Genomic DNA, 14,423 nt, shown 5'->3' with positions numbered 1-14,423 from the left:
GAATAACAGCGAAGAACACTTATGTTATCATATATTTTCTTCGTTTGATCACGGTTGTGATTCGCATGCTTCTTTCTGTTACGCGACGTGTTATGAATATCTTCATTATACGCACAAAAGCGCACACAGCTTTAATCGAACCTGCGTGTTTCGGAAACGATAACTTTTAATCAGTACAATTACGCGAATACCGTCTAAATCGCAACCGTGATCGCAAAAGTGTTTCCTGGACCAAATAATTCTTATAAAATGTGTATTCTCCAAAGCGAGCAGCATTGCACTATCGCTGACTCGCAAGAATCGAAAGAGTAAAAACAATGCTTAAATAAAATTGCCACCTTTTAATAATTATTATTATCCCATTAAATAAATAAATAGCAATTCAGTGGCTATCCAGTCAATAAACAGAGAGGGCGATTCAGTACTTCCTTCGCAATGATTCTGACGATCAACATTTACCTGACGTCCATAACCTATTCCACTACATTCACGACGCTCCCAATGTTCTGTCGTCGATAATCAATACTCACACTCGACACTTGGGATCTCATGCGCAAAGTTAATACTCTACAACAAACATTATTTTTCAGTGTTTCAAAATCAGAATACAGCAAGCAAAAGCTATTACATGAAGTTTATTCTGTCGTAGTATAGCTCTTAAAATATCACAAAGGCTATATCGTTATGAGGTCCTTCATGAAGGTTGCTAATCCTGTATACTGACAGTGAAATTTATACATCAGGTTTTCCTCACATTCTTTTAATTCACACATGCGTACGTTTACATAGCTATCATGGTAATTCAAGATGATATATCAAGCGACTTTCGTCATTGTTAGGAAAATACAGTATCTTTCGTTCATGCCATGCTGTCTACAAGCAGTAGAAGAAATTGTTTGATGCAGGGGTAGAAAATGAAGAAATCAATGCTGGTGGGCTCAGCGGCTTGGTTCCTTGATCTCAAAAACCAGTTCGGAATTCCCTTACTTTCTTTTATTGTGTTATGGTTCTCAACCCGTGTTCTGGAGAACCCGTCCAGTTCATTATAATGAAATCTTATGAACATTCCGTCATCTAAGGAGCAATGAAACATTGTCTCAGAAATTCGCAAATTGCTTTTCATAATATTTTCGGCGTTGTTGTGGTCTTCCGTCCAACAAATTTGTTTGATGTAGCTCTCCAAGCTAGTCCTTCCTGTATGAGCCTCTTCATCTCCGCCTAAGTACGGCAAGGTACGTCCATTTGTAACTCCTCATTTCCGTCCAGTGTTGGTCTCCCACCACACATTTTACGCTTCACAAATAAATTTAGTATTCCTTGATGCCTTATGAAACATGCAGTCAGCCGATCACTTATTTTAGTGAAGATGTGCCCCAAATTTCTTTTCCCCTGTTTGATTCAGTACGTCTCATTAATTATAAGATCTGCCCATATATAAATTTTTCTCTTGAACTACATTTCGAAACCTTCTATTTTGTTCCTCTCTGGACAGTTTATTTTTGTATAAGTTACATTCCATACAAATACCTTCAAAAATGTCTTTCTAAAACATGAATTTATATTCGATGTTAATAATCTTATTGTAACCCGCTATTCTTGTATTACTTTTGTTGATATTAGTCTTATAATCTCATTTCAGGACACTCTCCAATAACTTCAACTGATCTTCAGAGGCTTTTCATGCCCGTGACAAAATTTCAGTCTCATCGACTTGTGCTAAATCTATTAATTCTCTTCACAAACTTCACTTTGGTTTTGTGATTTAACTCTGGTTCGGTCACAAACTATATATCTCACTTCTTACTTACCGCTTCCGCATTTCGCAGTTGTCAAAGGAACTGAATGTAAAAGGAGAAGCAGACAGTGAGAAACATATGCACATCATAAACTCAATACAACAGTACAGACAGTAGAACTTGCACGTACCAGAACACTGCTGATAAAAGGTATCGCGACTGACTTACCACTTATTCATCATAAATGCAAACTGGGTCATATGTCACCATAGCAGGCAAAAAGCGCTATCAAAGGACACAAACGTACTGTAGATAGCATTATTTTGTAACAAATACATGTTTTTCGCATGGAAGTGTATATTTTACAATCGTATATAAGTAACCTTGCGTATGAATTCCTCTCCTGTAACAACCCCTTCATCTCAAAGTAGCACTTGTAAACTACGTCCTCAATTATTTGCTGGATATATTTCAATCTCTGTCTTCCTACACAGTTTTTTCCCTCTACAGCTCACTCTAATACCATGGAAGTCATTCCCTTATGACATGATGTACGTCCTACCATTCTTCCCCTTCTCATTATCAGTGTTTTTCACATATTTCTTTCCTCTCCAATTCTGTGCAGAACCTCCTCATTCCTTACCTTATCAGTCTACTTAATTTGCAACATTCTTCTGTAGCACCACATCTCAAAAGCTTAGATTGTCTTCTGCTCCGGTTTTCACGAAGTCCGCGTTTCACTACCATACAATGCTGAACTCCACACGTACATTCTCAGAAATTTCTTCCTCAAATTAAGGCCTATCTTTGACACTAGTGGACTTCTCTTGGCCAGGAAGGCCCTTTTTGCCAATTCTAGTAGCAGAATTCCTTATGTATGGTATGTCTCCAGACCCAAACATTCTGCACACAGTAATATCTGAAATTGAGTCCGCCTTGATGCAAAACAGCTTGTTACTCGTTTAAGTCTTTATTATCCCAAACTAGTTTCGGTGACCGATATCACCATCATCAGTGGCGTTTTCTAATGTAGAGCATGCAGAAAATGGCATTGTTGTACAAACACAGTATAACATTATTATATTTTTACAATTGGTATTTTGAAATATAGTTTTCTATTGATACTTTCATGCTACCTTATTTATTGTACTATGTTACAGCATGTTTTAAGCGGTTATTGGGGCCGTTTGCGACATATTTTCTGTGCTCTTTTATGCGTTGACTTGTTTTTACTTAGCGAACATCATGTCATCTGGAACTATGTGAGCGGCTGTTAGTAAACAAATACTAAAAGGTGAACTTCGTATGTCAGCAGTATATACTTGGGGTTGTGGTGGTGTTGTGGAAACCAGTTATTTGGTATGTACTGAGCTGTTGCTTAGCTATTCGTGTACTCACGTTCGTTGGATGGTATGTGGCTGCTTTTATACACAGAAAAACAAAACTTATGCACTTTCTTTCTGATCCAGAATATTACGCCATATTCCTGTTCGCATGTGTCGTGAGAGGCGTATCGCATGTGGCGAGAAAGGCTATGAGAAACTGTAGCGCGAATTACGACGACACCTGTTCATTATTTATGTCTCTGTGTGTGATGGGGAAGTGGTTCTTTTGCGTGTGTGTGCTTTCTGTTCTGCGTCCTTGGTCAGTTCTCTCAGAGCGGTAAAGAGTGTGTTGCTGCATAGTGTTGCGTTTTCATTTGTTACATTTTTCCCTTCGACTATAGCCTTTTGTATGTAGTAATTTTCTTTTATTGTTAGTTGTCGGTATAGTCTGTTGCTGTTTCTCAGAATGCGTAGATCGTTTTCGATATTAGTGGGGTTATGATTTTTGTTCATTAGATGTTCTGTAAAAGTTGAATGTGTGCTGTCACTTTCCTCGTGTAAGGAGGAGAATTGCGTACCATCACGTTTCCGACTTTGATAAAGGTCGGATTGTACCCTATCGCGATTTCGGTTTATCGTATCGCGACATTGATGCTCGCATTGGTCGAAACCCAATGACTGTTGGCAGAATATGGAATCGGTGGGTTCAGGAGGGTAATTCGGAATGCCGTGCTGGATCCCAACGGCCTCGTATGACTAACAGTCGAGATGACAGGCATGTTATCCGCATGACTGTAACGGATCGTGCAGCCACGTCTCGATCCCTGAGTCAACAGATAGGGATGTTTGGAAGACAACAACAATCTGCACGAACAGTTCGACAACGTTTGCAGCAGCATGGACTATCAGCTCGGAGACCATGACTGTGGTTACCCTTGACGCTATATCACAGACAGGAGTGCCTGCGATGGTGTACTCAACGACAAACCTGGGTGCACGAATGGCAAAACGTCATTTTTTCGCATGAATCCAGGTTCTGTTTACAGCATCATGATGGTCGCATCCGTGTTTGGCGACATCACGGTGAACTCACATTGGAAGCGTGTAGTCGTCATCGCCATACTGGCGTATCACCCGGTGTAATGGTATGGGGTGCCATTGGTTACACGTCTCGGTCACTTCTTGTTCTCATTGACGGCACTTTGAACAGTGGACGTTACATTTCAGATGCGTTACGACCCGCGGCTCTACCCTTCATTCGATCCCTGCGAAAGCCTACATTTCAGCAGGATAATGCACGACCGCATGTTGCAAGTCCTGTACGGGCCTTTCTGGATACAGAAAATGTTCGACTGCTGCCCTGGCTACCACGTTCTCCAGATCTATCACCAATTGAAAACGTCTCATCAGTGGTAGCAGATCAACTGGCTCATCACAATACGCCAGTCACTACTCTTGACAACTCTTGTCTCGTGTTGAAGCTGCTTGGGCAGCTGTACCTGTACGCGCCATCCAAGCTCTGTTTGACTCAATACCCAGGCGTATCAAGGCCGTTATTACGGCCAGAGGTGGTTGTTCTGGGTACTGATTTATCAGGAACTATGCACCCAAATTGCGTGAATGTAATCACATGTCAGTTCTAGTATAATATATTTGTCCAATGAATACCTGTTTATCATATGCATTTCTTCTTAGTGTAGCAATTTTAATGGGCAGTAGTGTATATACTGCTGACATACGAAGTTCACCTTTTAGTATTTGTGTACTAACAGCCGCTCACATAGTTGCAGACGACATGATGTTCGCTAAGTAAAAAGGCGCCAACAGAAAAAAGAGCACAGAAAATATGGTGCAAACAGCGCCAATAATAGGTTAAAGCATGTTGCAACATACAATAAATAAGGCAGTATGAAAGTATCAATAGAAAACTATATTTCAAAAGACGAATTGTAAAAATGTAATAAAGTTGTACTGTGTTTGTACAACCATGCCATTTCCTGCATGTTTTAGATTAAAAACCCCATTGATGATGGTAATATCGGTCGCCGAAAGTAGTTTGGGATAATAACGAAATAAACGAATAACAAGGTGTTTTGCATCAAGGCGGACTCAATTTCTGATATTACTGTTTTTCTATGCAAATACGAACCAGATGGAAGAATTCCATGATAATATTATTGATTCTACACACCAACGTGAATAATCGTTTTGTTGTTACTTCCCCCACTGATTTTAGAGACGTGGATGAAGTTATATATCCCTTCTGCCTTATTTGATCTTAAGTCCTCCAAAGCTATTTTAAATTCTGATTCTAATACTTGATCACCTATCTCTTCTTAATCGACTCCTGTTTCTTCTCTTATCACATCAGACAAATCTTCTCCCTCACAGAGGTTTTCAGTATATTCTTCCCATCTATCCGCTCTCTTCTCTGCATTTAACAATGGAATTCCCGTTGCACTCTTAACGTTACCACCCTAGCTTTCAATTTCACCGAAAGTTGGTTTGCTTTCTTATACGCTGAGTCTGTCCTTCCGAAAATTGTTTCTTTTTCGATTTCGTCACATTTTCCTATTTATTTCATTCCTCAGCTACTTGTATTTCTGTATTCCTGAGTATCCCGGAATATTTGTACTTTGTCCTTTCATCTATCAACTGAAGTACTTCCTCTGTTGCCTATGGTTTTTTCGCTGTTGTGTTCTTTGTACCTAAGTTTATATTTCCAACTTCTGTGATGGCCCTTTTTAGAGATGTCCATTCCTCTTCAATTGTACTGCCTACGGAACTATTCCTTATTGATGTATCTATAGCCTCTGAGAACTTCAAGTGTATCTCGTCATCCCCTAAATCTTCCGTATCCAACTTCTTTGCGTAAGGACTAGAAACTTGAAATTTCGGATGGGTGCTGATATTATCATGCGAGCATCATTTAAGAAGGGATTTCTTGGATGGAGGTGAAACAGGATATGAAAGGTATTTTGTAAATATGTTGCTATTAAGGCAATTTTGAAGCTAGAACTACAAAAATTGGTATTTGACTTCTCAGTCAAAAAAAAAAAAAACATTTAAAAAATGCAAGCAACAGCGTTTTAGGAAATTCAACCACTAATGGGATGAAATAGCGCGTGAAGGCTTATTTTAAAAACGAATCAATATTGAAGTACTACTAAAGCATTTATAAAGCTACATCTATAAAATGGGGATTTGTTGTTATTGAAGTACTATTAAAGCATTTATAAAGCTACATCTATAAAAAGGGGATTTATGGTTTTAAAGTGTATGCCCATTTAATAACATACTGTTGGAAATTCCGCTCCTAAGCGAGAGAAATCTAGGATGAAAGGTTTTTCCGGAAATATGTCGCTGTTAAAGCAGTTTTGAAGCTAGTCCTACGAAAGTTGGTATTTGATTTCTCAATGAAATACAATAATTTTTAAAAAAATGCAAACTTCTGCGTTTTTGGAAATTCAACCAGTAATGGTGCGTCCAGGTTTATTTTGAAAACAAATCATTATTTAAGTACTACTGAAGCATTTTTTAAAGCTTTATTATGAAAACTGGTATTTGACTGCTTAAAAAAATACGTATTCCAGTGTTGTGGAAATTGAAGCCATAAAGGGGTAAAACCGAAGATGATAATTTTTATGAAAATATTTTATTGTGAAAGTGTTTTAAAGCTAAATTGAAGAAAATTTATAACTGATTTCTCGGTTCGAAATAAAAAGAAAAGAAAACGTGTTTCAGTGTCTTGGAAAGTCAAAACCTAAGGGGGGAAGTTATTATGGAATTAGCTCCTGAAGTAAGCATCTTTGAAACTAAATCTCTGAAAATTTGTGTTTGGATGCATGTTTAGACATAAACTTTGTGTCGTCTAGTGTCTTTTGGAAAATCAATCCCATAGGGGATGAATATTTTTTTTAAATACTTCGTCTTATATAGTTAAAGCAATATCTGTGAAAAGTGGTATTTGACTTCCATAGAAATATGTTTTGGGGGATGGAAGTTTACAAGGAAACGCTCCTCAGGAACTCAAAAGGCAGGATTAACAGAGACCTCTGACTCCAGCTACCAGAATCGCTTTTTGTTCAGAAGTAAATTCGGAGAAGATCCTGCTTCTATGACCTAAATTAGCGTAAAAAGATGAGAAGATGTTGTCGTTTGTAAACAACATAAAAATTCGATTAAAGGAAAACAAAGAAATCTGCGCAGACCGTACAGTCTACGCGAGGGAGGCAGCGGGCGCTGAACTAGTGCTGTATATAAGAGAAAACAAGAGACACTGCAGCTGGTATTTATATGCTCTTGTGCGCAAAACGTGATAGTTCCACGACATAATGTAACGGAACACACTCAAATCGTTTCAACTGCCAATGTTACCAACAGGACTCTCAGGATATGGACAATCATGTGTTGAAACAAAATCTAAAACTAACAGTAACAAACTAAGAATGTTTTCATATGTGTTGCATGTTTAGTGATGTCTTGATCAGTCTTAAAACAATGTGGTACAACATTTTGTACTTAATCAGTGACATAAAAGCAAGAAGAAGTTAATGGTAATTGCGACATAAGTCAATACACCAAAGTTACATCGTTGCCATATACCATAACATCATCTAAGCACTATATCGGTTTCATATTAGACGTTGAAATAGGATGACATAAAAACAAGTGTTCTAATAAAAATGCATAATAGTTATACGTCGCTCCACATATTAAGAATGATAAAGAAAACACGTCAAAGTCTGTGAGATGAGTCCCTTTTTCTGCTTGAATACGACGGCTAATCCCAGTAACTACTGTAGGGATTCTCAAAGCGTTTTCACTAGTACACCGGTTCAGGTTCTATGAATCCAGCGTGTATGCTAATCTGACCCAATAAAAGTACAGCTAGTCTGTGTGGCCAACTCCCATGACGCACAGAACTGGAGGGTATTTGAACTCCATGCTGCGCTATCATATAACAAGCTGTACAAGCCATTGTTCAGTCTGTATAGACGTGTCATTCATGTTGCTATCATGATGCGCACTGATCTGTCTTCTCTACTTATCTTCCCTCTCTATATTTAACTGAATTTCCTTGCTCGCTTCTTTCTGTATGCTTGGGCTAATGTCAGGAACTACAGTAGGGATTTAGGTCGGGTTTTGATTAAGAGATAGACTGATCCGCGAGAAAGGTCGTGTATACAATTTTAAAGGTATTTAGTGGAAGATGGCTGAACTATGATACGCCGCCTCAATGAAAACGGTGTAGCCGCCCAAACTCCAAATAACAGAATGTGAGTTGACCCTGGTGGTCTGCTGATAAAGCGTGTTCCTGCAAATCGAAATATTACGGGGTCGAATCCTAGTTGGACCACGCATTTTTCACTGTCATTTAACCCAGTATTCAACTTTCAACGAAGTGCACATTCGCTAGAAGCAGTACCTGGTTCGGATTCCATGTTAAACTCTTGGTGTCATTTTCAAGAGTAGGTCTCTAGTCAGGGTCGTGGTCTCATAACACCACACTATCACGCGGTTCTTGGGTCGGCCGATGGCCTACCTTTTCCATGATCACCTACACTCGACAACTGATTTTTGGTGCCATATATTGGAAGCCATACACCCCTGGTCTAAGCGTTTGGCGCCCGAAGACTTCCGGCAGAGGATGCCATTTTTGTCACGACTGACCCTGACCGCATTTTGGACAAGCCCTCCACCTCCTCAAACTTGTCCTCTAAATGCTTTACGAAAAACTGACGCTACATCGAGACAAAGGAATCGCCATCAGCTCTCATACATACGAGGTACCAGGGCGAATAAAGTTCACTGCCATCCTTAGCCTAGCGTCCCTCCCATGGTGTGGCCATAAAGAGGAACGATTTAGGATCGTGTTTCCTTACCTTTTACTGAGACTTGGAACGCTTAGAGACTGCTGGCGTTCGATCACCAGCAAGTGATGACGTGGTACGCTTCATTGCGCGTCATCTGCCCTGATGCCACCCACTCCGACCAGGGGCTCTCCCCACGGGTGCCATCCAGCTGCAGAAAAGGCCACCCAGCAGGATGGCCATTGCCGGGAGTCTCGATGCCCCAGGGTGACAGGCATCTACTCCTTGGCATACATGGGGAGTTAATGGCGCAGGCATCAGCAGAGCGATAACTGTCCAGTCAGAGGGCTACATCCAACAGGGTTCATGGTGACCCCACCACAACGGACTGGCTACTGTGCTGGATATGAGGTGCAAAGAATTCCATAGTCCTCGTCGGCGCAGAAAACGACACTGCATAGTGATTGGAGGAAAACGCACCCAGGAAGGTGTTCTCGCTCAAGAGATGAGGGAGGAGCGCGACTGCAATGCCACGACGAGAAAATGGGCTAAAGATCTCAATGCACGATGGACACGATGCACCATGTAAGGCAGCCTTCCCCAATTGGTTCGCTCTTCGCTAAAATTTTGAAAAATGGAGGTCAAACCCTACATGGCCCGCAAGGGGAGGGGAAGAAACAGAAAAAAGGTTTACCTGAGAATATGGGCTTGGTACTAGAAATGAGAAATGAAAACGATTGAGTTCTCAATAAATTTCAGCTAGTAATAACGAATACTCTGTCTAAGAAGGAGGAGAGAAGGAGGTATATTTGAAAAAGACCGGGAGTTACGGAAAAACTTCAGTTAGATTACATGGTCAGACACATATTCCGAAATCAGATACTGGATCATAAGATGTACCCAGGATCACATATAGACTCATATCACTATTTAGTAGTGTTGGAAAGTCGGTTGAAGTTTATGAGTTGAATCGGGAAGTATCAATGTGTAGAGACGTGGGATACGGAATTACTCAGAAATGAACCGATGCGCTTGAATTCTCTACAGATTTTGGAGTAACGTATAGTTCATTAGGTGCTTCAGATGAAGAAGAATGGACATCTCTAGAAAGGGCAGTCACAGAAGTTGGAAAGAAAAACCTAAGTATAAAGAAGTTAACTTCGATGTTACCAAGGGTAATAGAAGAAATAGTTAGATGATCGACGAAAGAACGCAGTACAAAAAGGAACAGAGAAAACAAGCAATACAGAAATACAAGTCATTCAGGAGTCAAATAAGGGAAAGTGTGGGGGTTTTAAGTCGAATTGGCCGCATGAAAAATGTGAAGAAATCGAAAAAGAAGTAACTGTCGCATGGTCTGACTAAGCATAAACAAGTCAAAAAAATCTTTGGCGAAAATAAAAGCAGGGATGGTAACGTTGGTCGTGCAATGGGAATTCCACTATTAAACGTAGAGTACAGAGCGGGTAGATGGAAAGAGCACCTCAGCGTCTCTGTGAGGGGAAAGGTTTGTGTGATACGATAGAAAAAGGAACACGGGCCGATATAGGAGAGATAGGGGATCCAATATTAGCATCAGAATTTGAGCTTTGGAAGTGTTAAGATCTAATAATTCACAAGGGTAAATAAGATTCCATTAGAATGTGTTAAATCGTTGGGGAAAGAGACAACAAACTTGGTGTTCACGTTGATGTCTAGAATGTATGAGTCTGTCGGTATACCATTTGACTTTCGGAAAAATATTCCACTCACTTCCGAAGACTGCAAGAGCACACAAGTGTGAGAATTACCGCACAATTAGCTTAACAGCTCATCATCCAAGTTGCTGACAAACATAATATAAAGACGAACGCAAAAGAAAATTGAGGATGTATCAGATGACGGTCAGTTTGGCTTTAGGAGAGATAAAGGCACCAGAGAGGCAGTCCTGACGTTATTGACGTTATGGTTGATAAATAAAGCGAGACTAAAGAAAAATCACGACACATTCATAGGATTTATTAATCTGGAAAAAGCATTCGATAAAGACAAATGGTGCAAGAAGTTCGAAATTCTGAGGAAGATAGGTATAAGACGTATAATATACAACATGTACAACAGTCAAGAGGAATAATGAGAGGGAAAGGCCAAAATCGAAGTCCTCTTTTTAAAAAAGATTTAAGTCAGACATGTAGTCTTCCGCCCCTACTGTCCAATCTATACACCGAAGGAGCAATGACGGAAATAAAAGAAATGATGAAGAGTGGGATCAAATTTCAAGGTGAAAGGATATCAGTGATACGATTCGCTGATGACATTGTTATCTTCATTGAAAGTGGATAAGAAATACAGAATGTGCTGAATGGAACGAACATTCTAATGAGTATAGAATATGTACTGAATATGTATCGAAGAAAGACGAAAGTAAGCAGAAGTAGCAGAAATGACAACACCGAGAAAATTAACATCACCGTTGATGGACAGGAAATAGATGAAGTTAAGGAATTCTGATAACTACATATCAAAATAACCATTGATGAACGAAGCAAGGAGGACATCAAAAGCAGACTAGCACTCGCGAAAAGGGCATTCGTGTCGAAGAAAAGTGTACTAGTATCAAATATCACCCTTAATTTGAGGAAGAAATTTCTGGGAATGTACGTCTGGAGTACAGTATTGTATGGTAGTGAAGCATGATCTGTAGGAAAACCGAAACAGAAGAGAATCGAAGAACTTGTGATGTGGTGCTACAGACGAATGTTGAAAATTAGGTGGACTGATAAGTTGAGGAATGAGGAGGTTCTGCGCAGAATCGGAGAGGAAAGCAATATGTGAATAACACTGACCAGGAGTAGAAGAGAATGATGGGATATCTGTTAATACATCAAGGAATAACTTCTGTGGTGCTAGAGAGAGCTTTTGAAGGCAAAAACTGTGGAGGAGGATAGAGATTGGAATGCATCCAGCAGATAACTGAGGATGTAAATTGCAAGGGCCACTCTGAGATAAAGAGATTGACACAGTAGAGGAGTTCGTGCAGACCGCATCAAACGAGTCAGAAGACTGTTGCTCGGTTTAACTAACAATTCCCCCATAGTTGTAGAGTACCTAACCTCCTACGTCCTCCACATGTGTAGGAATCATTCTACTAGAACGCTGGGGCGTACCCATATGTCGAGTCGGGCGACGCGAATGTCTGCAGGGGGAACTGCATTGCTGAATGCACTTTTTTTCGTGAATTCAAATTTTTGTTCTTGTGTTTATCTGCCCGACATATTGGAGGTCACTTCCCCTCCCACCCTCCCCCCCCCCCCCCCCCTCCTCCCCCTGCCCTCTCTAAGGAACTGCCTGATACGCTGACCCTTAACATATATTTTAATAAATTAAAAATAAAGCAAAATAAAAATAACAAAAATAAAATGAAATAACAGTAAAACCGTTTGATGTCGTTACCTTGACCTAATTCCTTTTCCGTCACATCCGTCATAGTGGGTGAGGGGTGGGGACTTCGCGACCAGGTTTCGGGTTGAGACACCTGGTCACTTCGCCCTCCTGCCCTGCCCGTCACTACTCATTTTTTATGTTCATGTAAAAAAAGAACGTTGGTAGAGCACTTGTCCGTGAAAGGCGAAGGTCAGAAAAGATGTAATGAAAAGGCACTAAAGCGCATGCATGGTAACGGAGACGGCCGTGAGATCGAATCCTGGGTGGACCACGAATTTATCCTTCTTTCTTGCAATTGCCCCTAAATAATGTGGAGCTACGCCACAAACATGTATCGGATTCCACGCTAAACTGGAGCTCGCATTTTCCTAGTTTGATAAGTGGCTGGGGAGACGCAGTTCGGCAAAGTAACGTCCAGTTGGTAAATTTACATCAGAGCTCTAAGCCTTACGAAAGAATCTAAGATATAAACATACATTTCCGTCAGCACGTATTAAAGATTAAAGTCACTCGCCGTCTTTTTCTGCCTAAAAATGAAGGCTAATCACAGGAACTATTGTAGGGTTTTTGGTGTAGTTTTCGCTAATGGATATTTTGATTGACAACGGAGGTTCTGTGAACTAGTATATAAATATTTGGTGCAAATTGCTGAAATATGACGAACTGCAGTTCACAGATTCGTTTTTCGGTGTGTATGTAAAGGCTGCTCTCAGGAGCCACTGTACGGATTCTGATACTAAAATCGTACTGGTGCGGCCGCCCCGTCAACAAATGGGCAGTCGTGGAGCTTTTCGTGTAGTCTCGCACTGTTTGCGATATGCAGTCGGGCACTCCGCTCACTGTTTTTGGCCCTAAAGTACGCCAGCAAATGGCTACAATCATTCAGTTTATATGAAAGTGATGCTGGACAGTTATCACACGTTATCTGTTGCAAAATTAGCGCTACGCCAGACAGCTCGTCTGCTAATAGACACTCAGTGTTATCCATGTGAAGTAGGTGCGTGCCGCTAGTACGATTGTACATGTAAGTGAGTTGCCCTACACTATGGGTTTTATGCCATTCACTACACCTTCAAAAACCATGCACAAGCAAGAGATCTTTATGATTTCTCGCTCGCTATGTGCGAACTATTTGTGCTTAAAAAATAAATAAAGAAAACCTTTTCTGTAGGAAATTTAATGTAGTTAAATTTTGTACTCAGAGACGTTATCGTTAGAACCCAAAGTTTTGAAATTATTTAGGAAAAACGTACAAAAGTGACTTTCAACGAGTTTTTCTTGATTGATTCGAAACTCATTGTCTCCAGTGAAAACGTATCCCAGCACAAAATTTAAGTACATCAAATTTTCTACAAAAAAGTGTGGTTCAGATTTCCTGTAAGATAGCAACTGGACGAAGCTAGCGAGAAAATACGAGAACCTTGCGCGTGGTTTTCGAAGATGTAGCAGATTGCATAAAACCCATAGGTAGGGGCAACTGAATCACCTGTGTATTACATTCTTATATTGGGCACAGCAATACGTAATACACTGGGTGGCTATTATTAAACTTTGCCTTTTAAATACGTTACAACACGAAAATTAATTACCGTTCGAGTACCAAACTTGGTAGAATTAATGTCAAAGACATGAGGAAGAGAAACAATGCAGAATCAATTAAATTGAAACACTTACAATGTGCTGCTACGGTACATCATACACTCCTGGAAATTGAAATAAGAACACCGTGAATTCATTGTCCCAGGAAGGGGAAACTTTATTGACACATTCCTGGGGTCAGATACATCACATGATCACACTGACAGAACCACAGGCACATAGACACAGCCAACAGAGCATGCACAATGTCGGCACTAGTACAGTGTATATCCACCTTTCGTAGCAATGCAGGCTGCTATTCTCCCATGGAGACGATCGTAGAGATGCTGGATGTAGTCCTGTGGAACGGCTTGCCATGCCATTTCCACCTGGCGCCTCAGTTGGACCAGCGTTCGTGCTGGACGTGCAGACCGCGTGAGACGACGCTTCATCCAGTCCCAAACATGCTCAATGGGGGACAGATCCGGAGATCTTGCTGGCCAGAGTAGTTGACTTACACCTTCTAGAGCACGTTGGGTGGCACGGGA

Source organism: Schistocerca americana, chromosome 1, assembly GCF_021461395.2.
Source record: "Schistocerca americana isolate TAMUIC-IGC-003095 chromosome 1, iqSchAmer2.1, whole genome shotgun sequence".
NCBI lineage: Eukaryota > Metazoa > Arthropoda > Insecta > Orthoptera > Acrididae > Schistocerca > Schistocerca americana.
Note: the sequence above shows the minus strand (reverse complement) of the source record.